Source organism: Silurus aristotelis (assembly GCF_946808225.1).
Source record: "Silurus aristotelis genome assembly, chromosome: 20".
Lineage (NCBI taxonomy): Eukaryota > Metazoa > Chordata > Actinopteri > Siluriformes > Siluridae > Silurus > Silurus aristotelis.
The window spans coordinates 6,781,910-6,808,189 of NC_139593.1; positions in this window are offsets into that span (position 1 = coordinate 6,781,910).

The following is a 26,280-nucleotide window of genomic DNA, read 5'->3' on the forward strand; positions in this document are numbered from 1 at the left end:
CTTCTTCCTTATTTATTGTCTCCTTTTTTCCTTGTCTGTCTTTTATCTGTCCTTCCATTTCTTTAATTTGTCATTTTTTGCTTGTCTTTCATTGATCCATCTTTCCTTGTCATTCTTCATCCATCCATATATTCATCCATCCATCCATCCATCCATCCATCCATCCATCCATCCATCCATCATTTTCTATCTTGTTTCCATCCATCCTTTCTTTTTTCAATATCTCTTTGACTTCTTTCCTTCCTTCTTCATCTCCCCCCTTCCTTCCTTCATTGCTTCCTCCCTTCCTTCTTTCTTTGCCTGCCTTTCATCCTTCCTTCCTTTCTTTTTTCTATTTCTGTCTGTCCTGCTTCCACTCACTCAAATTAATTGAAAATGGTTTCCTTTTAAAATATCTTCCTCTTAAAACTCCCTCTGGCAGGAAACAAGTTTGTTGTAGGTTCTAAAAAAAAAAAAAAATACCTTTAATGCTTCCTCTGAGACACGATCACAGAAGTGTTCAGACGTCCGAACACGTTATCGGCTTAAACCAAACTTCAACCGTTATTGGCTGTTAATATTCCGTCACAGCAGTTTCTCGCATCCATCTAAAGCACGTGCCAATAAATATAACCTTTCTGTTTTCTAAATAATCTCAGTGTTCAACAAACCAGGAAGGACACCCAAAATCTACTCGTATATCTATTTGGCACCATCTACCTTGGAAATCTCCTTCCGGAAACTTCTTCAACAGACTCTTACCTCCTGTTACTGGACTGACAGAGGGCACATATATTAGGATTATTGCTTCTGTGGATGCTTTGTTGCATGGCTACCTGAAGTTCTTAGTGTCCTTGAGCATTCATCTAAAAGCCCTTTCCTTTCACAGCTTCAGTGCACTCTTAGTAGCAAAAGAGAGAGAGAGAGAGAGAGAGAGAGAGAGAGAGAGAGAGAGAGAGAGAGAGAGAGAGAGAGAGAGAGAAGTATGAGGTACAACAGACTAGTTATAGGGAATTAAAACATATTTCTCAGAGTGCTCACAGATTAGAAATTGAACCGTCATTCTACACGAGAGCCAAAATGAGTAAATGATGATTAGAGAGAGGGATAGAAAGAGAGAGAGAGAGAGAGAGAGAGAGAGAGAGAGAGAGAGAGAGAGAGAGAGAGAGAGAGAGAGAGAATGAGAGAGAGCACAAGCATGAGCAGGATTAAAAAATGGCTATAAAGGAAGTGGAGACAAAGATAACACGAAGCTTTTATGTTAGCATTTAGGCCCTTTAGCAGCTCGGATGCCACTTTCTTTCTCTCATCCCGGAGGTCGTCTCTCATTTCAGTGAGTCTCAGCGCGAGCGTCACACCGAGACGCGCGCGGTCTTCCTTTATTTTCATTTGCGCGGGTCACGCTAGTTTTGCAAAGCGGCTTTATATTTAAATATCAGCATGTGGGACAATTTGAGCTTTCTCATCCATGTTAATTCCATTTTCTTTCTCATCACACACACACACACACACACACACACACACACTCAGCACCCGAACTCCACACTGTAGCAAAAAGCTGAAGGAAAAAGACAACCGGTGACTAGAAGGCATCGTAAATACAGTTTTTATTCTCTTCATCTCTTTTTCTTCCATGTATACACTTTTTTTTTTCATTTAGTTCTCACTCTCTACAATATTTTCATCCCACTTTTTTTTTTTCTTTCAGGTTTCTTTCAATTACGGTCATTCTTTGTTCTGCCCCCCAACATTTCCCCTCCTTTTTCTGCCTATACAATATCTGTTTTTGTTCACTTCTGTTAACTTTTTTCTTTCTTTCTTTTCTTCCTTTCTTTTGACATATTCTGTCTCAATCCTCCTCTCTTTCCCCACCTATCGCTCCAGATTTCTCTCTATTTGGCATGTCCTCTAATCCTCAAACTTTCCATCTTTCATGTCTCTTCTTATCCTTTAACTTTTTTTTCTTTTATTTCTCCTCTTATCTTCTTATATTCTCAATATTTCTCTTTTGTGTCTCCTCTCATCATTAAACTTTCTTTCTTTGGCTTCTTCTCTCATCATCAAACTTTATTGCTTTCGCATCTTTTCTCATCCTCAAACCTTCTTTTTTTGCATCTCCTCCCATCCTTGAACTTTATGCTTTCTTTTGCATCTCCTTTCATCTTGATACGTTCTATCTTTCGCATCTCCTCTCAAAACTGAACTTTGTTTTTCTTTCGTGTCTCCTCTCATCCTTAAACTTTCTTTCATGTCTTCTCTTATCCTTGAAATTTATTCTTACTTTCATGTCTCCTTTTATTCTCAAACTTTCGATTATTTGGGTGTTCTTTCTTGAACATCTCTCATCCTCAAACCTCCTTAATTTTTTTTGGTGTCTCCTCCCATCCTCAAACCTTTTCTTTCTTTCACATCTCCTTTTATTCTCAAATGTTCTATATTTCATGTCAAGGTTCCCTGGTGGTCTAGTGGTTAGGATGCGGCGCTCTCACCGCTGCGGCCCGGGTTCGATCCCCGGTCAGGGAACCGTCCCCAGCCATTAGGGTTACACAAGCCAGTGCACTCTTAGTGCCGGTCCCAAGCCCGGATAAATGGGGAGGGTTGCGTTAGGAAGGGCATCTAGCGTAAAAACATGTGCCAAATCAAACATGCGGATCCTGAATACGGATGAGCCGCTGTGGCGACCCCTAACGGGAGAAGCCGAAAGTTCTATATTTCGTGTCTCCTCTCATCCTCAATCTTTTTCTTTTTTTATTCTATCATTTTTGAATTTCTCATTCTATATTCAAGTCTGACATTAAAGCAGTTTGCTTTAATATTAAACCAAAAACCTTTAACACTTCCCCCTTTATTGCCTGCTTGGACTGTTCTATTGCAGCAGCTTCATTCCACCACATTTCCTCACATTGGATCAGATGTTGGAACAGAAGCAGTTTTTCGAAGTACAAGTGAAACAAAGCTGATCGCTCGATGTCTTATGTAACACTCACATAACACAGGGATCATAATGCTAAGTGTACTTACCTATGCCAGTGATTTTCTGGACGTTTGGCACACGAATGCTCCGCTCACTCACTTGCATCAACCCACATCACTGCCATAATTAGCTCTTTCCCTCCCTCTTTCCATCACATGCTCTCACTTCATTCCTTTTTCCATTTCCCCTCATCACTGCACCATTGTTTCTAGTAGTGCAGTTCGACTCCCACACAAGCACTATAAAGTGCAGGTTGCAAACCCCAAAGAGCCTGACTTTGCTTCTGTTTGTGTGTGTGCGTGTGTGTGTGTGTGTGTGTGTGTGTGTGTGTGTGTGTGTGTGTGTCGCATGTTATGAGGATATCGAGTGTAGCTTCTTAGGACCTTCTAAAGAGAAGGGGAACAGCCGGGAGGGACCGCTGCCACTTCTTTCAGAGAGCGAATACAGAGATCAAAGAGAGAGAGAGAGAGAGAGAGAGAGAGAGAGAGAGAGAGAGAGAGAGCGACTGAGTGCAGGAAAAAATGAAAGCGAGAGCAGGTAAGAGCGCTCTCCCTTCTTTCAGAAAAGCCTTTGATCCTCAATCGCTGTGACCTCCGAGTGAACCCGAGCTTTACTCCCGTAACAACATGGCGGCCCGCTTCTGATTAATTAGCATCGTCAGAAATGAGAGACAAGAGACTCACAGAAGGACGAGTGTAATCATACCATCAATCTGTCCATAGAAGAAGGGAAAAACAATAACCACCTTACAAGTATCACAATGCCTTAAAATGTTTTTAAAAAAGCAGAATTTATACTAAAACCAACATACACATTGGGTTGCCAGAGTTGTTTTTATTACCCCAACTTTGGTTGCAAAGGAGTTTTTGGATTCACAAATAGTTTTTGGTTTATCAGGATTATATCAATTAATCTGAATCAGTTTTCACAACCATAGACTCTGGACAACAGTGTATCCATGAGTTACAGATTAGGAAAGAGCATCCAGTGCATCCTGGTGATCTAAAAGATCATTAAAAATGAATATTTTTTTACTCCTCTTTTTCTTCTTTCCTTTCTTGTTTTTCTATTATTCCATTCAAGTCAGTTTTTCATCCTTCCTACCTCCCTTCCCTCCTTCCTTGTATGTCATCCTTCTTTCCATACCCCATCATCCGTATTCATTCACGGTTTGTCATTCATCCTTCTGTTCTTTCTTTCTGTTTTTTTTCTTGTCCATCTTTTATCCTTTCTTTCTTCCTTCCATCCTTTAATCACTCACAGTCTGTCTTATCATTCATTCCTTTCTTTCTCTGTCTTTTCTTCTTCCGACAGATCCTTACCTCATTGATTATGATTTCTCATTTATTAATTGTCTGGCATTAAGTCTTCCCTCCTTCCTTTTCTGTATTTTTATTCTTCCCTCCATCCTTGCTTCTCTATATTTCATACTTCCCTCCTTGTCCAACTTTCTTCCTTCAGTCCTTCCTTTTCTGTCTAACTTTTATCCTTCTCACCTTTTCTCTTGTCCTTTTTAATCCTTCCTTCCTTGTCCAACTTTCACCCTTCCTTCTTTCCTTGTCCAGCAAATATCCTTCTTTCCTTACCTCTTTGTCTTCTCATTTATCCATTGTCTTTCATTGATCTTTCCCTCCTTCCTTGTCCAACTTTCCTCCTTCCTTGCTTTTCTGTCCTTTATCCCTCCCTTCTTCTTTTCTTGTCCAACTTTCATCCTTCCCTCCTTCATTCTTTGTCTAACTTCCATCCTTCTTTCCTTTTCCAACTTCCATCCTTCAGTCCTTCCATCTTTGTTTAACTATCACACACCCCCCCCTACTCCTTATCCAGCTTTCATTATTCCCTTCCTTCATTGTTTAACTTTCCTCACTTCCTCCATTCTTTCCTTGACCAACTTCCTCCTTCCCTCCTTGTCCAACTTTCACCCTTCTTTCTTTCCTTGCTCAGCATTCATCCTTCTTTCCTTTACTCATTATCTTTTTGCATTAATTTATTGTCTGGCAGTGATCTTTTTTTACTTACTTTCTTATCCAACTTTCATCCTTCCTGCCTTCTTTTCTTGTCCCACTTCCCTCTGTCCTTGCTTGTCCAACGTTCATCCTTCCTTCTTACCTTGTCCATCATCCCTCCCTAAATCCCGCTTACCCTATGTATTAAAATCAGGAATCTAAACTTTCAAAATGATTTTCCTGAAACACCATCTGGCAGCAAAGTCCTCAGGGTTGGACAAAAAAAAGCATTTAACACTTCCCCAGAGACACACCACAGAGGTGTTTAGGATTGAGAGCTCTGCTAGTAAATTAGCGTGTGTGACATGAGACTTCTTCTTCTTCTTCTTCTTTCGGCTGCTCCCATTAGGGGTCGCCACAGCGGATCATCCGTCTCCATACCACCCTGTCCTCTATATCTGCCTGTTTTACACCAACTACCTGCATGTCTTCCCTCGCCACATCCATGAACCTCCTCCTTGGCCTTCCTCTTTTCCTCCTACCTGGTGGCTCCATCTTCAGCATTTTTCTACCAATATAATTCATGTCCCTTCTCTGCACATGTCCAAACCATCTCAATCTCGCTTTCCTCACCTTGTCACCAAAACATCCTACATGTGCTGTCCCTCTAATAAACTCATTTCTAATCTTGTCCATCCTCGTCACTGCCAACGAAAACCTCAACATCTTCAGCTCTGCTACCTCCAGCTCCATCTCCTGTCTTTTACTCAATGCCACTGTCTCTAATCCATACAACATCGCAGGTCTCACCACAGTCCTATAAACTTTCCCTTTCATTCTTGCAGATACTCTTCTATCACAAATCACTCCTGTCACTCTTCTCCACCCACTCCACCCTGCCTGCACTCTTTTCTTTACTTCCCTAACACACTCTCCATTACTTTGCACTGTTGACCCCAGGTACCTGAACTCCTCCACCTTCTCCACCTCTTCTCCCTGCAACCACATCACTCCACTGCCCTCCCTCTCATTCACACACATGTACTCTGTCTTACTCCTACTGACTTTCATTCCCCTTCTCTCCAGCACATATCTCCACCTCTCCAGGCTCTTCTCAACCTGCTCTCTACTCTCACCACAAATCACAATATCATCTGCAAACATCATAGTCCAGGGAGACTCCTGTCTGACCTCGTCCGTCAACCTGTCCATCACCACTGCAAACAGGAAAGGGCTCAGGGCCGATCCTTGATGCAGTCCAACCTTCACCCTGAACCAGTCTGTCGTACCTACTGCACACTTTACTGCCGTCACACTGTCCTCATACATGTCCTGCACCACCCTCACATACTTCTCTGACACACCTGACTTCCTCATACAATACCACAACTCCTCTCTCGGCACCCTGTCGTACGCTTTCTCTAAATCCACAAATACACAATGCAGCTCCTTCTGTCCTTCTCTATACTTCTCCATCAACATCCTCAAAGCAAATAAGGCATCTGTGGTGCTCTTCCTCGGCATGAAACCATACTGTTGCTCACAGATGGCCACCTCTTTTCTCAACCTGGCTTTCACTACTCTTTCCCATAACTTCATGGTGTGACTGATCAACTTAATTCCCCTGTAGTTACTGCAGGTCTGCACATCTCCCTTATGCTTAAAGATCGGTACCAGCACACTCCTTCTCCATTCCTCAGGCATCCTCTCCCCTTCCAGAATCCTGTTAAACAATCTGGTTAAAAACTCCACTGCCATCTCTCCTAAACATCTCCACGCTTCTACCGCTATGTCATCTGGTCCAACCGACTTTCCATTCTTCATCCTCTTAATCGCTGCTCTCACTTCCTCCTTACTAATCCTATCTACATCCTGCTTCACCAACTCCACATCCTCCAACCTTCTCTCTCTCTGATTTTCCTCATTCATCAGCTGCTCAAAATACTCCCTCCATCTTCTCAACACACTCTCCTCACTAGTCAACACATTTCCCTCTCCATCCTTTATTGCTCTAACCTGCAGTACATCCTTCCCAGCTCGGTCCCTCTGCTTGGCCAATCGGTATAAATCCTTTTCTCCTTCCTTAGTGTCCAACCTCTTATACAGTTCCTCATATGCCTTTTCCTTGGCTTTCGCCACATCCCTTTTAACCTGCTGCCGCATCTCCTTGTACTCCTGCCTACTTTTCTCATCACTCTGTCGATCCCACTTCTGTTTTGCCAACCTCTTTCCCCTAATGCTCTCCTGCACTTCCTCATTCCACCACCACGTCTCCTTGTCTTGCTTTCTATTTCCAGATGTCACACCAAGTACTTTTCTAGCTGCCTCCCTCATCACTCCTGCAGTAGTTGCCCAATCATCCGGCACCTCTTCACCACCACCGAGCCCCTGTCTGACCTCTTCCCTGAACCTCACACTACACTCTTCCTCCTTCAGTTTCCACCATCTTATTCTTCTTTCAAACCTTACTTTCCTCCTCTTCTTCTTCGCCTCCAAAACCATCCTACAGACCACCATCCGATGCTGTCTAGCTACACTGTCCCCCGCCAACACCTTACAGTCTCCAATCTCCTTCAGGTTGCATCTCCTACACAGAAGATAATCCACCTGTGTGCACCTTCCTCCACTCTTATACGTCACCCTATGATCCTCCTTCTTCTTAAAATACGTGTTCACCACTGCCATTTCCATCCTTTTAGCAAAATCTACCACCATCTGCCCTTCCACATTCCTCTCCTTAAAACCATACCTACCCATCACCTCCTCATCACCTCTGTTCCCTTCACCTACATGCCCATTAAAGTCTGCCCCAATCACCAATCGTTCTTTCCTAGGTACACCATCTACCACTTCATCTAATTCACTCCAGAATCTTTCTTTCTCCTCCATCTCACAGCCAACTTGTGGGGCATAGGCACTGATGACATTTATCATCATCCCTTCAACTTCCACCTTCACGATCATCACCCTATCAGAAACTCTCTTCACCTCCACTACACTCTTACTGTACTCTTCCTTCAGAATCACCCCTACACCATTTCTCTTTCCATCCACACCATGATAAAACAGTTTAAACCCACCTCCAATGTTTCTGGCCTTACTCCCTTTCCACTTGGTCTCCTGAACACACAGCATATCTACCTTTCTCCTCTCCATCATATCAGCTATCTCTCTCCCTTTACCCGTCATAGTACCAACATTAAAAGTACCAACCCGAACCTCTACTCTCCTACACTGCTCCTTTTCCTGCCGTCTCTGTAGACGCCTTCCTCCTCTCCTTCTTCTCCTTCGGCCAACAGTAGCCCAATTTCCACCGGTACCCTGTCGGCTAACGATACCTGTGGCGGTCGTTGTTAACCCGGGCCTCGACCGATCCGGTATGAAATTCTCATTTGTGATCCGCATATTTGATTTGGCACATGTTTTACGCTGGATGCCCTTCCTAACGCAACCCTCCCCATTTACCCGGGCTTGGGACCGGCACTAAGAGTACACTGGCTTGTGCCCCCCTAATGGCTGGGTTTGTGACATGAGACTTAACTGTTGCATTTCCAGAGATTTGTTTAACAGCAACTAACCGTGTCTGTATACAACCTAGAAGAACGCTCAAGATTTTATTCCTCACAAACATTCTCTTTACTTCTTCCACATTTTTAGCCCGCTGCTAGTAAACCCACATCATCGTTTTCTCAGTGGTTTACTCAATCAAAACAAATTTACCACAAACATCAGCTAAGGTAACAAGCTAGCTAGCATAACACACAGACACTGTGGCTAATAGGTTTATGTGACGAAGAGAAATTATAATAACAGTGCAAAAATTCTTGAATTATCTTTCTAATTCCATTATTAAAAATGGCTGAAAACTTCGACTCGGTCAGAATGAGTTAGCTCGAGGATGGTTGTAAAAATCATTTTTCAGTTCATTTCACCATATAATGGAGCAGATTTATGAACATTTTGCCCCATTGCCAATCCTCTCCTGCTATTAGAAAGCAACTGTCATGACTTACCACATAAGTGCTACTTCTGGAGCTGAGCTCGCTTGCAACATTAGCACAGTATGTACTGCTAATTAGCTAACAAATAAGGTCCCGCCAATTTTGCCACACATGCACACCTATTTTGTGCCTAATGGAACAAATAGCATCATTGTTCGGCCATTTTCATCCAAGTGCAAAAAGAACGTATGCTATTTTTCTTTTTTTAACCTTAGAATCCATTTTGTAAACATCTGCTCCACATTTCATTGATGTAACTAAATTGGGGGAAGCACAGGAAGTTGGGCAGTTCATTTACAACTTTCACTTTCTGGCCTTTGGGTCTTTATAGTGCAGTTCTGAAAGCACTTCTGTGCTCGCTAAAGAAACGCATCTACTACACTAATGACCAAAATGCGTTTAATGACCAACACTGACTTCTAATTTTGTTTTTATTTCGTTAACCCCACTGGCTGAGAATGAAAACTGCTAAAAAAAGAAACAAACTCACACCGAAACACATTAAGCATGTTAATGTGAAAATGTTTACAGAGTCTCATGATCTCATGGAATATAAATGGTATTGCGGTGAAAAATTAGGAGTTGTGAGCTGCACCTATGTCTTGGGGTTTCCTCGTTAATGCTAGTGCTATTATGATATCGCTCAATAGGAGAAAATACTTAAGCTATAACGTCTCCAAATAAATACAATTAAACAAACATTCTTACATTGTCCCAAAGCAGCTTTACATAATGGCATAAAATACAGGATATACATTTTACATTAATACATTTATTCTTAATGTGTGAGCCTGAGGAGACTATAGTTTGGAAAAACTGCCTGAGATGATATGAGGAATAAATCTTGAAAGCAACCAAAGTCATAGAGAACTAATCATGTGACCTCTTCCTTAAATGTATTATATAGTTAAAAAGTGCAGTATTTCATTCATTTCTTTCTTTGTCTGTCTTTTCTCCTTACTAAGTATCCTTACCTCATTGTCCATAATTTATTATTCATTCATTGTCTGACCCTCCTTGTCCATATTTCATCCTTCCCTCCAAGTCCATCTTTCCTCCTTCAGTCCTTCCTATTGTAGTTCAAAATTTGTTTTCTAGTCCTATTAATCAGAAAAGAGACAGAGAGTCGACATGAGAATAAAGATAGACAATTTTATTTACCTCTGCAGAAGTAAATAGACGCTCCTCAGTCAGACAATGCTGCACTGAGCCCAAGCGCCCCGATCAAAACCCTTCTACATGTTTTTATGCTGTTATTCAACCTTCGAGATCACACCACCATTACGACATTGCATTATAATCAATTGTTTTCAATTACGACATTGCATTATAATCAATTGTTTTCAATCGCTGTTTAAGACAATATTATTAATTCTCCTATTACGACCTTGCAATATTATACTGATTGGTTTGTTCCATAATAATACTAATCATTTGTTTTCCGTGCTGTTCCAGTTCACTTCTCCCTAGTGACGCATTTTGCACACAGATGTTTTCCCATTCTGTACAAAGATAATCTTTTATCTTTCTCTGTTTTGCTTAGCTGAGAACACAGTGCCCGGTCGAGAGAATGTGCTTTAGACATGCTGTCTTGATCACATTCTCAGTTTCAGCTTTGGAAAAACCTCATACATACATTGATTATAACAAAATACAAATACATTCATATTATAATATTAATGTAAAATTTTCATATTACACTATGCAGTACAGTAATTTTTTTACATGAAATCTAAGTGCAAAACTGTCCCAAAACATTATTAGACCACAGCAGTCCAATTCCACCTTCATGCTTTCCAAGTCGTACAACTCTCAGTAATCTTATATACTGTACACTATATGGGCAAAGGTTTGTGGAACCTAACCATCAGATTTGGGGGAGCTTTTTGAATATGCTATTCCACATTTAGTCCCCAATTACTATTTTAATAAAATGTTATCATCTGGAAAGATGTTCCACTAGATTTTGGAGTGTGCTAAAGAGATTTGCGTTTATTTAACCACAAGGGTGTTAGTAGAGTCAGGTACTGATGTAGATGAGGAGGCCTGGAGTGCAGCCAGCATTCACATTTATCCTGAAGGTGTTCAGTAGGATTGAAGCTCTATAGCAGGATATCTTCCACTCCAACCATTGTAAAGCTTATCTTCATGGAGATGGCTTGGTGTACATGAGCATTATGATGCTGGAACAGGTTTGGATCTCTAGTTCATGTAAAGAGAAAATTCCATGTTTCTACATCCAAATACATAATATACAATTGTGTGCCTTCAACTTTGTGGTAACAGTTTGGGAAGGAACTACATATGGCTGGAAAAGTCATGTGTCCCAAAACTTTTGTCTGTATAGTGTATGTTTAACGGACTTTCAGCAGGCAAGAACCTCTTTTAATTGTATTGTGCAACAACACAATAATGATCAGTCCCACATCTTCACATGATACAAATGAAACATCAGAATGCTGCAAAATGTGAAACTTCACACTGAACTTGAATTTACGGTTTTCGGCATTCACATATGTACAAATGGAACAGAACACCAACCTTAACAATGATGGAACTATGATATTCGGTGTTGCATAGACGTGGATCAGTTCTCTTTGAATGTCTGGTTCCTCTTAAAATTTCCTCCTCATATTATGAGATTATCAGGATGAAAAGCTGGATCAGGCTTAAAGGATACATTTATTAATTTATAATGTTTGAGATGATATTTAAAAAGGTTTTGAGACTGGCGCTGTTTACGATTAAGTACTATATTTATCTACGTTTACACACTATCACCTTCAAAATAGTCCCCTTGCACAGCAATACAGCGCTTCCAGCGTTCCTTTACTTCTGGAACGTGTCCTGGCAGCCTTTTTTTCAAAGAGTGTCAGGGACCTTCTACGATTTACGCTGGATCTTAACAATGCTGTCAAAACGGAGAACTAAGCTGGATCTTCATCTTCAGGACTTCTGCACCCAACCCTGATGGCCAGATATGACTGCAGAAGTAAAACATGTTGTTTATGATGAGAAACTCGCATATGATGAGAGCTCGGTGACTGACTTATGAAGGTCGGTGCTCCCTGTGACTGTGCATGCAGCCTTGTGCTGCCATCTGTTACAAAACTAGTCTCGAAACTCGAATCTTCTTTATATCATTTTTAGTATATTTTATAGTATATTTTATATATTTATACATGTTTCGCTTTATGACAATGTCCACTGTCAAAAATACATAGTGTGACTGTTTCAGCCGTGTGACACATTACAGCAGAGACTCAGCTAAACTGTTTGAGTGAGACGTGTTCAGATCAGATGCTGCAGCCAGACAGAATAAAGGCTTAAAGTGCTGCTATTTAGGTGCAGATGAAATCCCAATTGCACCGCTAACAGCCGAATGAAAATGAAAATAGATCAATACATCAGTGGAATATATTTAACCCCAAAAAACATGTTTTCGCATATGGATAATGAATAATATTAATATGCATTATCATTCAGTGTGCATATTTTTTTATTTTTTTGCCTTTAAAAACCTTGAATACCCAAATGGCAAAAAAAACCCCGCACAAAGCCCTCTGGTTGTTTCCTGACAGAAAGACAGGCGCAAAAGCAGGAATTTATATTGCACCGACTATATCTTAATTAGGCAGTCTGTGCCTGTGCTCATTTGCATGCACGTTTTTACTACATCACCTGCTAAATGGGCCACCCAAACAGCACAAATGACTGCTAAAACGGCAGTAATTAGCACTTCTGTTAGTAAACATGCCTCAAGCTAAGCCAAAGATCTATGGGTTAGGCCATGTAATTATAGTATCGACTACCAAAAAAAAATATCCGGGAACGCGATACTTGCTGACATCACGATAAAACACCTGCGCGTTGTCAAAGCACTGACAATGTGCTGCACTGGTATCTTACACCATCGCAACACAGAAAATATGAACTCCACAACTTCCTTTGATGCTTAAAGGCAAAATATGATAGAAAAAGTTTCCAAATGCCCCCAAAAACTGGGTAGTTTGACACGACTTCTCCCCTTTTCGACAACGCACAGCTCAAGAGGCATTTCACCTCCCCTCTGTCTTTTTCTCCCTCGCTTTTTTATTTCCCTCCCTATGGGCATTTCATCCAATATTGATGTCCTCTAGTTGTACCAGAAGTGTCATTTTAACTTTAACAAGCTTTGAAGTCAGAGAGTTTGACACCAGTGAATGTGTTGAGAAAAAAAAAACAGAAAAAAAGCATAAACCTGCTTTCTGCAAACACAATAACTTCATAGGTCGAAGGAAAATTGCACCCTAAAGACACATCAATAAAGACGTTGAGAGACGCTCATGAGCGTGTGTCAAACTGAATAATTGGTTCACTCACACTCACACAAAGAAAAGTCCCTCACTTTTAAAGTCGAAATGTTTGGAGAATGTGGAAATGGGTCATCTTTTGAATTGATTTTGTAATGAATTTCTGTGTCAGTTCTTTTTATATAAAAAATACCACCATAATTTACATAATAAACACAATAATATAAACATACTGCATAATGCCTGTGATTTGTCCCAAAGAGCAAAAGAACTGGAATCCAAAAAAGATCTCGCTTAAGTATTACAGTAAATCTGCAGAAACTGGTAATTCTGAAAAAAATATTTCCTCTATAGCAGAGGTAGCTGTCGGTCTTCCTTTCCATGGGACAGTCCTCATGAGAGCCTGTTTCATCCTAACATTCAATGTTTTCGGCCACTGCACTAAAAACATATAAAGTTCGAGATTATTTGGATTGACTGACCCCCTTTTCTTAAAAAATTATATACTGACTTTACTCTTTACTTAACAAAGTGTTTGCTATAATATGGATTTGTACAATAGTCAGAGTAGCACTAATAGTGCTATTAAATCTGTACTCACTTTTTCCCATTCACAAGGCAGTTGATGTCTATCAGATAATTGTCTAAAGCACAAAAAGAAGGCAAATATCGCACATTATCTTTAGACAAGGCACACCTGCAAACTGAAAGCTATTCCAGGTGACTACCTTGTGCATCTGTCTGAAAAACTGTCATCAAAGCCATTAAATCATATTATATTATATTATATTATATTATATTATATTATATTATATTATATTATATTATATTATATTATATTATGGGTTATTAAACAAATTTTATGTTCACTACATAATTCCACATAATTTTAATTATTTAATAATAATTCTACATAATTTTTCATAGTTTGGATGTCTTCAGTATTTATGTACAATGAAATGAAAATTACACAAATGACTACACAAATAACAATTAAAAATTTCCAAACTTTTGATTTTTAATATATATAACTTTTTATTATATTAAAAACCCAAACACAAAAAAAAAAAAAATTTATCAATGAAGGTAAGTTTGTATGACCTTTTGATTGATTTCTTTTATATAAAATACCACCATAACACAATGAACACAATCTTTAAATCATATTGTATATAATGCCTCTGTGGTGTCCCACAAAGCAAAATAACTGGAATCCCAAACTAATCTTACTTAAAAACTACAATAAAGCGATCACTTTTAGATTTCATCTCGAGCTAAGAAATTCTTTGGTAAAATTACAAAGCAAAAAAATACCCCAGGACACTGTAGTGCCCCCTGCACAGCTGGGAAACATCCATGCTCACAGATGTTTTCTGGCAGACACTGGACACTGCTCCTGGAAATTCACACACACAGCAACCAGAGTGAGAAGAAGCACACACCCACCATGTGCTTCAATTGGTTACAGAAGTCGTCAAACCACTGCAACGCAACTCTACAGGTACTCGAGATTAACAGGAGACTGTCAGAATATTCCGGGCTCACGGCACTCACTTCCGGGTTCGCAGTTCACGATTCGAGGGTCGGTGGCCATCTTGCTGTTTTTCCTGCGCCACTCTGTATTTAGGGACACCCAAGACATTTGCTCCTTGCAAGATTATCTCACCGGCTTTCTATGTCCCTCGGATTATTCTCACCACCCTGCCGTTCCTGTACCTGATACCAGTTCTGCTCTGCCTCCCTAAATATTGGTAAACTCTGGCCAATTTTGTTCTGTTTGCCAGCTCTTGGATTTTGGACTGTTCCTGAATCCAGCTCCTGGATTTCTGATTTTTGTTTTCCCTGCATTGCTCTGTCTCCTGGCTCAGATTTTTTGGACTTGTTAACGAACTGTGTTTTTGCCTCTGCCCCATTGCGCTGTCTTGCTACTTTTAATTAAAGCCTGTTTTCTCCATTCCACTGTGGCATCCTGCATTTAGGCTTAAACTGTGTATATGTCATGTCCCCTTTAAACTATTTAATCTAACATACATAGATCTATTTTACACCTGTTCTCCCATGCAGCAACTACAGATGGCCCAAGAGTTATGATAGCAATACGACAAAATAAAAAAAAATATTGTAAGTTTCGCGCGACATGTGCTCCACCCTCCGCGTGCCTGCTTCTACATACATATATACTGTATTTAGAATAGCAAAGTCCACTAAAGGTGGTACAGCATTCTCACATTTTGCTCCTAAACTTTGGAAAAGTCTTCCTGACTTCCTTATAGAAGTAGATGCCGACCCCGCAAACATCACGAAACATCTAGAGACGTACCAGCAACATTTGAATTCCAATTTATGTAGAATTTAGACATTGGACCTCTTTGAGTGTTTAAATGCTCTGGCATGGAGAAGCTGGTGTTGGACCTATGTTGATCTCAAATCTTGAACTATTTTATAAGTTGCTCAGTAGCTCCTGGTTCCATAACATCAACTGACTGTATAAGACTGTAGAAAGGGCATTACTCAAAATCTCACACTCTGGTGCTCATGTTAGTTCTCACTCTCCAGTATTTTGTATTGTTTAAAGACTATAATCACACTCTTGATGTCACCCAAATTAGGATGGTTTCCCTTTTGAGTCTGGTTCCTCTCAAGGTTTCTTCCTCATGACATCTAAGTGAGATTTTCCTTGCCACAGTCGCCATGGCTGCTCATCAGGGATAAATACACATCGTTCACGTTTAATTCTTAAATTATGAAAAGCTACTTTGAGACAATGTCTGTTGTGAGAAGTGGTAGAGAAATAAACTTGAACTTGTATAGTTTATACTTTATGGCAATGGAAATTGCTCTGTTTTGCTAAATCAAGTAATGTCATGTGTTCAATTATTAATAAATGATAGAATACTACCCCATACTGATCACCATTGTTTAAGACTCCTAGGTAGGCTCGTCCATGTCTTGACTTATAATAACTTTAAGTTATGACGGTGTCACCAGAACGCAGCTCCAATGTAAGTCTTCCATCAACCATCAAATAAATTATAATGTGTCATTCCATAAATTGTTTAGTCTTCGGCTCAGGTTACACAACTTGTAGCCACAACTATATTACTTCCTCATCACTTCCTACTAAAGCTAACCACCATGTCACCTCAGTAATGTAGGCTTCTAAACTTATGCCCTGTGAAACCCATTATGAAAAAAATAACTGCCAAGTGGCATGTCGCTAACGCTCTCTTATTACATCAGGATGCTAATCTGTTGCGGAATTAGCCAGGCATGCACTAGCTCTCACTCGCCTGTCAAACTAAAGCAGGATACAAACATTTACAACTCGGAACAGGATGAAAATGTCCTATAGCTGATGAGGAGGCTGAGAAAAACATCACACTTGTTTGATTTCTTCGTAATAGATTCTTCTGTTTGGTTGCCAGGAACATTTACCGCCAATATCTGACACAACAGTGTACCAGCTTTTTGTTTGTGTGTTGAACATTCACATGTATTTTTGTACTTCTCAGCTTCTTTATACAACACCTCTATAAACACGTCTCCCAGCTCCACAAGTTCACGCTTTCGTCATATTTTTGTTAATTCTCTGGAAATTTTGCTCTTAGAAGCTGACAGATTAGTACAATGATTGGCGGCAACATTGTGCTACAGCTCTCACACACTTATTACAGGCTGTGGAACATTTACATACTGCCAGTGGGTTGACATGAATAATATGGTAGTAATCACATTTGGCACAGCTAATTGAATTTATCCTCAACCGGATGTAAATCGAATCAAACGTTTTTTAACACACTCAAATGACTGGAGCGTTCATTAGCGATTGATACCTGCTAAGAAATGGATTGTCGCATCGAATAGGCCGAGGCACTGGCAGTGTTGGCTTGTGGATAATCTATGTTTTGTACATTTTTCTTGTGCAGAAGGGAGCAATTTGATTGGCTCATTTTTTTTTTGTATAAATAAAGATCCCACTCATACAAGTTTTCTGCTTGTAACTCGCTGTAATGTTTTCCTTCCAAATTAGAAGCAAACTAGTACAATATGATCTATTACAACAAACCCTGATCAGGCAGTTACTAAGGATGAATGAATAAATTTTGCAAATGCCTTGTTCATGTTTAAAATGAGTTCAGTATTACTTTATTCAGCAAGCTTCATATTTAATTGCCTACTGGTTTAAAGTAATTAAAGTTAAAATCTTACACATTGTGCAATGTTTCAAGTGGCAAAAAAAAGGAAGAGTGCCTTCCATTCATATTTGTATACATATTTTTCAGAACAATACACTAAACTAGGAAAAGGCTTATGAGGAAGAATTTTAAAGCAGTTAGTAATGTATAAACAAGATTCTGTTTTTTGATGGCTCTGGGTTAATGCTATTGCTCATATGGTATTAAAAGAAATATTAATAAATAATAGAAAATCACATGGTTCTAATCACTATGGAAACCATGCCATAAAGTGTGAGGTGACTGTTCTGTTTTAAAATTCTGTCAATTTACATTCTTGTGTGGCATTTATTTCTATGGAAAATGTCGGTAATTGTTGACAGTTCTGTTGTATTGATGGTTTGTTTCACAATGATCTTGGAATAGTACTTTAGACACAAACGACAAGCCACAGTATTTTTTGCTCACTTTTCTGGCTATAACTTTCAGAACCCTGAATTTCTTTGCACTTTGTATATTGTTCATCGGTACCTTTTTGGAGCCAAACAACCTTCTCAGAGCATGATATATTTGTATGGATCATCATTATTAATTAATAAAAAGTCAATACAGTTCATGTTAAGTTTGACTTATATCTATAACAAGATGCGCTGCGCTGGAGTAGCTGTGACGTAGCTTGTCGCTTGGCTAGCTACTCTTTTAAAGAAAGCCGACAATGCATAGCTCACGCAATGTAGTAGTTATCCCAGACCTGAGTTTAAATACTGAATGTTCCAAAGAAGATAACCTAACGCATTTCAGGAACATATAATATCTCTCAATCGAAGGCGTCTCTCGATATTCTTTGAGATGAAGTCCTGATTAACCTGTCCGATGACTACGGTCTCTGACAGTGATGCCGAAATGGATTTCAGTCTGTGGAGCTCGAAAAACGAGAAAGCAGAACCTGAATGGAGGATTGGTCATCACAACACCTCATTTTTCATCTGATGATCTGGCTTTGCCCACAGGTCCTCTCAGAACCAGTCTCTTAGAAATGAAATTGACTTGGCAGGGATGAAATAGAAGAATATAAAAAAAAAAAAATGAAAAATTCAGTTGTGCTAGTTGAAACGGGTTGCATAGAAATAGATTTACCTTTTGTCCGAAGTCACTACTGGGAAAGTAAATGTTCTTGGAGAACTACATTCCAGAAGTCTTATCAAGCCATCTATCAATCACAAGGGGGGGGGGGGGGGAGATCAACAAGAAGGAACTGCTGTGATAAGAGCAAAAGTCTGAAAGGTGACAACTGATGGGATCATATGGAAAATGAAAATCATATTCAATACACAATGAATCAGGTTTTGTAATCAGTATTACACTGTGTAACACTAAAAAGCTACAGACCAATCAACATGTATTCTTTCTGTAGTCAGTCGATCAGCAATGCAGGGAGAAAAAAAAATCATTTTAAATTACACAGAAGGGATTTTCTAAGTGAATTCAGAAAATGTGCCAGGTCTTTTTTTTCTTTCCCTTTATATCAAGCTAAATCGATTGTGTCCTTTCTCCCAATGAAAAATGAATCCATGACTCAATATGTAATCTTTTCTGTTTGTATCACCGTGTTGTGTCCTCCCCTAGCAACGTAATGAATGTCTTGCCTGAAGCAAACATGCTTTTTCTTTTACTAGTCTCTCTCTGGACAAAAAAAGAAAAAAAGATTACCTAAAAAAAATTGGCCCTATTTTCACTGGGAGCTGGTGATAGACACGGCAGTACAAAGGAACAGCAGTATCCCAATAGAAAAGCAATAAATCTCTGCCTAAATGGAGTCTTTAACTTTTTCCCCAGTGCTAAAGACTGGTGAAAGCCATTAGGGGCCAATTAGTGTAATGCCAGCTTCATGACAATACTGGTTCATTTACGAGTTTCAGTATATTTGGTCATTTTCTCAATGTACAAAGCTACTCAAATCAATACAGCATGTATTGCTTATTTATTTTAGCAATCACAGATAAAATACAAACCAGAACTTTAAAATTATGTCTATTAAAGTTGATATAGTCTTCCAGTGCTTGTGTCACACTGAGATTTCTCAAATTTGCCATATGCCATCATCAACCTTTGTTTTCATTTCACAGCAACAAACTGTAACATAAAAATGATTGAATCTTGATCTTAAATCTTACCTCAGAAATACATCTCTGTTTATTTATGCTGTCTAAAACTCCGGCCAGAAAATAGAAATGACCCAGCTGACAAAATGTGTGGAGATTGTAGAAAAGGTTGCTTTAGACATTGTATATTAGTTTAGTGAGTTAGCTTAAACAGATTAGCCAACTAGCTCATAATTTTGTCCTTGTGTAAGAACTACTTGGCTAACATTGTCTCCATTTCGTTTATAAATGACAAGTTGTGGCAGCTTTTTTTACCATAAAATCTCCAAAGCAGATTTTTAAAATACACATTTTGCTATACTAAATTGTATGGTAGGGCACCAGAGAAGTCTTCAGTCAGCTGTGGGTGCCTGGATTGCTATTAAGAATATAAGTCTGGAAAAACTAATAGTACACCCTCTCTCACTTTATCGCCAACAGGCGATAAATTGGCTTTAGAAATTGGAAAATGGGTTGGTCACCACCTTTTAGCCAAAACTATGGCTCTAGACCTATGGGTCTAGACCTATGGGTCTAGAGAAGAGTAGTCTAGATCACATCTGGCCTCACAAGTGTATAAATAGTAAACAATGTACAGTAAGATTGGGTGTTACATGAAATAACTTTAAATTAGTTCTACCACCTGTTTTAACTATCAACTGATTTTCCACAGTGAATATAAGAAGATAATTTTATCAATGCAAGAATGGATTAGTAAACCAGCAAAGATTAGATTTAAGGGATTTGGTAGATCAGTGGTTAAGGCTCTGGATTACTGATCAGAAGGTTAGGAGTTCACGCCCTAGTATTACTAGGCAGTCACCTAGGGTGCAACTAGCTGTGGGGGTGCCAGTGAGCACCTGCTGCCACCATCACCCATTAAAATTATTTACCAACAACTTCAAAACACCTGAGGAAAAATGCTGAAGCGAGTCAGGTGGACAGTACAGCAAGTAGAGAAACAGTGGTGGAGGGAAAAAGGAGTGTTTGTATGATGTTTTCATTAATGCTACAGAATTGTTTTTGTTTGCTACTAGCTACAGTTAGCGAGAGAGAGGTCTGAATGTGTCAGATTGACAAACTTCAGGCAAAGCTTTTTCTTGTGTGCTTTACTTGTGTGTTGTACAGTCTAAGATTAAGACAACTGAGATACTACAGTGTGACATGGTGATCATGTTTGTACGGTCTAACAAGCAAACACTGCAAAAGACTACTGATTATTGCACAGTGTACGCCAAGTCTTAGTCAGTTTGCGTCTTTTTGCAATCTCAAGCTGATGTCTTCCCAGTGGCCATGGCCTTCAATGAGCAGAAAACTAAACATACAATTCAACATGATTCTTCCAAAGACGGGATCTGAAGAGGGCATATTTCTTCAAAAACACTTCCTGGATCAAAATCATTACAGAAAATATAAAAAGACAAGCGTGATGACAGCTTCTCAAAGTCAGAAGATTGTAAAACAGAGGAAGGACGGTGCAGATGTTGTGCTATCGCAAGTGATCTGGTATGGAAAAGAAAGTGAAAATGCTTTGAAGGTGACATCTGTTTGGAGGATATCCAAACTTCTACACATGCATGAAGTTGAAAAAAAGAAGGAGGGTGGGGTGGGGGAGAAGAAAAGTTGCAATATAATAAGCATGTCCTCAGACAGTGACAGGTACTTGGCTATATGCAAATTGTGCGAGCGAGAAAGAAGGAGTGTGTCGGCCTTGTTTGTCTCTCCCACGCTTTACACATCATTATTTCCAGCCTGTCATTCAGTATATGGCTGAAGGGAAGTTAGACTAGGCTTCGCCCCAAGGGATTATGCTAAGATATGCGTTTCTGTGTAGGTACACCTTGAAGGGTTTGTTTGTATGATACTTCACTCGGTCCTCGCAACCCTGGAAAGTTCATCTGAAGGTCAGCAGAGGTCAAAATGTGAAAGGTGAAAGTGAGGTTAGGAGATAGCGGGATGTTTTTGTGCTTATTTTTTTTTTTTTCAACGGAGCTTATTTTAAACCCACCCTCCTGATCACCCTCGGCAATAACTGCAATTACAAGCAAAATGCATGCCTGATTTAATTGGCTGAGAATCACAGCTTCTGGTGCACTCATTTGCATATTTTCTAGCACCCTTGTCAACCTGTCAGAAATTCTTCCCTCTAAACATAAATAGCTTCTCGCGTTAGGCTGGTGATGAGCTTAACTCTAGGTGTTGCCGAGACTCGCAAAACACTACAGCCAAGTCCTAGTAATGATGTATCTCTAGAAGGCACTTGAATTTATAATAAATGCAGTGAAGGGATGAGACTGAATAGTGAGGAGCGGTAAAGAAAACTGCTCATCCCATGGCCTGAAACCTCACGATGGAGCAATACCAAGGTTGCCATGTCTAAGGAATAATATCTGAACTGCGAAAGAGACTAATCTTGGGCATTTTGAAAAGTCAAATATCTTTGCCTTTTTTCTTTCCATGCACACAAAAAAGTTTTTGCAATATATTTTGTTCCATATTTAGACCACTGACCTGCCATTCTGGCAGCACTCCAAAAGAAACCCACAGAATGAATAATCCCTAACAATGTGTTACAATATTACATTTAATGTTTGTTAGCCATATAATGTTTGATCACATAAAATTATGTGTATTTACTAAGATCTTGGCAGTCATGGACTAGGTTTATACTAACCCCATTAGCACACACCTTAAAATATTGCTTTATTTTAAGCTTAGCTTTGTTTAAAAAACAGCAGAATTTGGTATAAAAAGTGCAACCATGGTGACTCCAAGGTCAAACACTCAAACATCTGCAAATTAATAGAGGTATGGTTCTGGAAGAGATATAAAGCATTTTCAATCAATAGTTATTCTATATGTAAATTGTGTATATGGAATACCTAGAGGTTGCAGGGGTTAGCATGGCAGGACAAGTTTTATTAAGTTTTATACTGTAACATAAGCTCAAAATCCTGTAATCTTTATTAATGTAAAGAAGGAACACTGACACAAGCAGAAGGATTGTGAGTCAAACCATTCTATGTCGAAATAAATAGCAACATACAAAGCAAAGAGGAAAAAACACCACAGATAAGGTGTTTTTGAGGACATCCGGATTTATGCCAAATGAAAAACCAACCAAGGACACAAGGGACTGGAAAACCTAGCATTATCCAAGCTTTTTCTCATCAGCTATTGCCTATTGATGACTTGCCAAGGAGGCGGTCATGTAAACCATTCAGTAATAACCAGTGTGAATAAGGCTTTCTGAATAATGAATACTCTTCATGGACTGGAAACATGACAAGTATCATGTACACAAAAAAATACATCCAGGCATTGACAAATTGCCAATAGCTGCATGATAAATGGCCCTATGCGCTCAAGCCTGGAAACATTGTCAGGCCATGGAAGAAGAAATACCACAAACTCCCATTGGCATTAAAGCATTGTATATAAACTTCTGCAGGAATAAAAAAAAATAAAATCAATTTTCTTCCACAAGAGAATTCGAACGCTCAAAATACTGTACCATCAAACCTCTACAATTTGATTTTTGCAGTCATCTAAACCGAATGGTAACCTGGTAGGCGTGTTGTCTCTACTGAGTGAGGAGTGTAAAACTTGTTATCTTTTTTAATACTGAAGCTAAAGGGCAGCTGCTCACAGAGTGCAAAGTATTCTGGGCCAAAAATAGTGGTGCAGTCACTTTAGGAACAAGAATGCTAATCGCAAAAGCGGCCAAGATATATACATTCAGTCTCATCAAGGATAAGTATTTTGCTATAGGTGAATTTAGCTGTAATTGATAAGTCCTCCAAATTTAGGATGGTCCACCATGAATTACCTGAATATTTATACATTCCAGGAAGCTTGGCATCCTAAGGTTGCACCAGCTCCAGTCATGTCCCACCTCATGAAAATTATGGACCTTTAGAGAAGTAGATGCCGACCCTGCAAACATCCCGAACATCTAGAAACGTACCAGCTCCATTTGGATTCCACTATATGGAGAGTTTGGACATTGGACCTCTTTAAATGTTTAAAGGCTCTGGCATGGAGAAGCTGGTGTTGGATCTTTGATGCTAGCAAATGTTGAGCTATTTTATGAGTTGCTCAGTAGCTTCTGGTTCCATAACATCAACTGACTGTATAAGAATGTAGAAAGGACATTACTCATAATCTCACACTCCAGTGCTCATGTTAGTTCTCTGTCTCCATTGTTCTGTATTGTTAAAAGATTTTTATTCACACTCTTGATATCACCCACTTGAGGATAAGTTTCCTTTTGAGTCTGGTTCCTCTCAAGGTTTCTTCCTCATAACATCTAAGGGAGTTTTTCCTCGCCACAGTTGCCCTGGGTGCTCATCAGGGATAAACACACATCAGTCACCTTAACTCTTAAATTCTGTAAAGCTGCTTTGAGACAATGTCCATTGTGAAAAGTGCTATACAAATAAACTTGACTTGAGCTTATAATCACACCTTAAAAATGTGGATTTGTAGCCAAGAAATGCTTCTGTAATCAAAAAATGATTCATATTGTAACATGCTTTTATTCATACAAGACAATGTTTCTAATGTGATTTCTAATTATTTGAAGAAGGATTCTGGCTTGTTCATTAAAGTTCAGCTGGAAATCTACATCCAGTTCCCTGAAAAGCTGCTTTGAGAACATACCTATAGTTAATACCCAAAACAATGAATGAAGGTCTTTTAGAATAAAGCAGGCATGAGAGAAAGCTGAAAGAAGTTTCACTTATGTATGCCTTCCAAAGGTGTGAAAACAGAGCCAAACAACTAAACTGAGCAAAACAATCACTAAATTTTTTTTCCCACTGTAAAAACTCCTTAACTCTGAAAGGTCCAATTTTGGAGACCCAGAGTTTCCTTTTTTTATTTTTTTATTTTTTATTTATCCTTTATTTAACCAGGAGAAGCCCATTGAGATTAAAAATCTCTTTTGCAAGGGAGACCTGGCCAAGATAGGCATCTGAATTACATCACATCATTACATACGTACAAAGACACACAAAAAACATGAAAATAAAGACAAATAAATTAATAGAAACAGTTTGAAAGCCAATTATGCACTTACAATGAAATCTCAATTAAAAACATTGACATGTGAGGGAGTCCAACTCAAAAGATCTCATTCTTAACTTAAAAACACTCAAAGGAATCAATTCACTAAGTTTTTAAGTTGTTCTGCAGCAAATTTCATGTAAAGGGAACCTTTACAAATAACCAGTGGTGAACAAAGCTACAGTAGAGATGCGCTCTGTAAAATATCACTCCAGTAAAAGTGCTCCCTTTAAACTTTCACTTGATTAAAAGTACAAAACTATTTGCCTTTAAATGATTTATTATGGCTATAATGTTCCTATTATAATTTTTTGTCACAAGACTCTTTGCTTAATGAACTCAGTTTATGTGACTCTGTTACTCTCAGCACAACAATCTATTAATAGATTTAATATTAACACTGACATGGACTGAAATACTGATTGATATCTATTACAATTATCATGAGCCCCAAACTTTTTCAACTGCTTCAAAAGAAAATCTGTAAATAAGATCACGAGTTTTGTGGCGAGTTCGAGTCTGGAGTTTCTTCAATCATTTATTACTCTATAAATGTTCTGCTTGCTGTTGAACTGATGCTGAACTGTATGTTTGTGATCAGTAGATGCCACCGAGCGGCAATCAAAACAAGTTTAAAAGAGAGCGTGCGCTCGACCCTGTTTCGTGGCTTGCTACGTGTTTGAACAGCTACGTTTTTTCCTCGTAAATAAAAAGAAACGACTGATTTCGCGAAAATGCAGTCGAATAAAAAGATGTTTTTCTTTGAACTAATGTACTAAAGTTAAAGTAAAAGCCTCCCCAAATGGAAAATACTTTAGTGAAAAGTACAGATAAATGAAAAAGCTACTCGGGTACAGTAATGAATTACTTTTAGAATCGGAATCAGGATTATTGGCAAAGTGTATTGACACACATAAGGAATTTTGGTTCCAGCTGTTGGTGAATCAAAAGTACAGACGTAAATAATACTATATATTTAGCTTATACTATACAAGACAAAACAGACTGTATAGACAACACAAGTATTAATAGAACACACTATCACAGTATATGACAGATCAGTAATGTACATAAAGTGTGAGAGTGCATGGTAGTGTAAATATCAGTATTGTGCATTACAGATAAAGAGACTACTTACAATACGTACAATATACAGCAACAATAGTGTGTGTAGCATATTTGGATGAAGTGATGACTGACTGTTCTGATTTACTTTGTTACTGTCCAACACTAGAAATAACCTCATAAAAGTTAGAAAAGCATTCTAAAAAAAACGACTTTGTTTTGGTGGTTGTTTTTATTATTATTTTTTTTTTATTTCTTGTATCTGGAATTTAATGATTTTTTGTTCATAGCCACTAGATTTTACTTAGCTGGTGAAAAATGCAGGTTATACTTTGGCTAGTTAAAGAAAGAAAGAAAGAAAGAAAGAAAGAAAGAAAGAAAGAAAGAAAGAAAGAAAGAAAGAAAGAAAGAAAGAAAGAAAGAAAGAAAGAAAGAAAGAAAGAAAGAAAGAAAGAAAGAAAGAAAGAAAGAAAGAAAGAAAGTTGGAGAAAATATAATAAGGTCTTTAAAGAGTTTTGTCATAACTTTGATCTCGTTATCATTGAAAGCATGTGTGGTGTGCCGCAAGGTGTTTCGCCTTCATATAGTAGACTGTATTAAATTACGGTCTATGAGCATTCGAGAACAACCTTGAAAAACC